The 2,019-nt window shown below is 23.7% G+C and overlaps 1 non-coding gene across 1 annotated transcript; it reads left to right on the top strand.

Moving 5' to 3' along the window:
• Positions 1-817: 817 nt before the first annotated feature.
• LOC113387152 lies at positions 818-936 on the top strand. Its single transcript, XR_003368106.1, has one exon. It is a non-coding gene; the product is annotated as a 5S ribosomal RNA (ribosomal RNA).
• Positions 937-2,019: the final 1,083 nt, after the last annotated feature.

Genomic DNA, 2,019 nt, shown 5'->3' with positions numbered 1-2,019 from the left:
TTCTTTTCCCTTTGATTAATTGCAGAAGTAATCTGGAAAATAAACACACAATAATAAATTCATTCAATACGTTTATAGTATTACAAAGTGCAATAATATAATTGCTAAAATATTTGAAATGAACGCTTTATATTAAATATTAAAAACTACATATAACTAATATTGCGTGAAAATTACATGATAATTATTCTATAAAATGTAAAATTTTATTTTTATAACAGTGTGTATTCATAATATTGAAAAGGTACATATAAAAATTAAGGTATAAGCTTGTTAATAGGGTATAAGCCTGAAAAATAGCTTGATAATAAGGTATAAGTCTGATGAAAATCACATTTTATTTTTATTTATTTAGAGCGTTTCATATGTTTTTCAAAATCGAAATCACATTTAGTTTTCAATTTTTTACGATTATTTACGGTTGATGAAACCTGAAAAAGAATACGAGCTTAAGATATAATATGCTAACTAATCCCATGTAGCTGGGAAATAAATTTACAAGAGACCTAAAGGGTCAATGAAATTTCTAGAGTAGATTTATTTTTAGAAATATTCATTTCTAAAATAAATCTACATTAGATTTTACAATTTTTGGAATAAAGATTAAAAATGAATTAGTTAATTGTAAATCTTGATTATGTAGAGCGTATTATTCTTTCAATCACTTTGACTATTATATTTATTTTAAAATTTTAATTAGATCCTTAGATGAAAAGATAATTAGATATAATTTATACTTGTTCATCTGTGATTAGATATTTTAGTTAAATCATTTTCAATTTATCAACTTATCATTCTCTAGAACAGTGTATAAATTGTCAACGATCATACCATGTTGAATACACCGGTTCTCGTCTGATCACCGAAGTTAAGCAACATCGGGCGTGGGTAGTACTTAGATGGGAGACCGCTTGGGAACACCACGTATCGTTGACTTTTTTAATAGTTTACATTAAAATTAATATTATTTTATTCAAAAATTCACATTTTTATTAATTGACTGTGATAGCTGTAAACAACAGCATTACTAGACATACTGGACATATTATTTTTATCGACTTTTCTAAAGTTTAAACAAATTTTATTCAAATTTATATAATTTTACCTGTCTTGTTAAAACTAGAAACTGAACCTAACAATAATTTTGTTTTCGTTTTCCTTTCAATTTTTTCTTTATAAATATATTTACAAGAGAATAAAAATAATATAGAATGAAAAGTATCAATATAAAATGAAATATTGAACTGATTTGTGTGGACTAAAAAGATATTTGTACGTACAAGAAAATTCATTTCTATAAAATACATTAAATACAAATTGCAAATATTTATAAATGTAAAGTATTGATGATCCTATCATTCAATAAATTTAGTTATAAATTTTTTAAAGCAATTTAATATTCATTACTAATTGTACTAACTTTATAATAATTTTGCATCAAAATTAAAGCTCCTAATACATTTACATCACACCATACATAAATCCAGTTGCGCGATAAAACGGGCTAATTTTACTTTCACTCCCGTTAGCAGAGTGGCGCAGTGGAAGCGTGCTGGGCCCATAACCCAGAGGTCCGTGGATCGAAACCATGCTCTGCTATGATTATTTTTTATTTTTAGTATTAATTTATTTTTACAATAATACATGTTTTTCATAGAATTTGTTTAAAAAAATTGATAATATACAAAGAAATTAGTATTTTATGGGGTAAATTTCAATAAGATTTTATTAACGCAATATTATAAATTATATTATTGTAAAATAACACAATTATTAAACCTAAATACTATAAATGATAAAGAAAATAAAAGACAGCAAATTCTTTATTATCAAAATATTTTCTTTATTATCATTTTTAGTATCTTAATAATTCTGGTAATTATTTATAATATTGCAATATGCATACTAAAACTTAATAGAATAATCACATTATAAAATACATTAAATAAAAACATTATTATTGTAAACATAAAGTAAAAATGGTAAAAAATGATCAAAGCAGATATGGTTCATATAGCT

This window comes from Ctenocephalides felis, unplaced genomic scaffold (assembly GCF_003426905.1).
Source record: "Ctenocephalides felis isolate EL2017-DRISC unplaced genomic scaffold, ASM342690v1 CF-g0.4_SCAFFOLD_03571, whole genome shotgun sequence".
In the NCBI taxonomy this organism is placed as follows: Eukaryota; Metazoa; Arthropoda; class Insecta; order Siphonaptera; family Pulicidae; genus Ctenocephalides; species Ctenocephalides felis.
The sequence above is the reverse complement of the archived record's forward strand: the minus strand, read 5'-3'. Positions and strand labels throughout refer to the sequence as shown.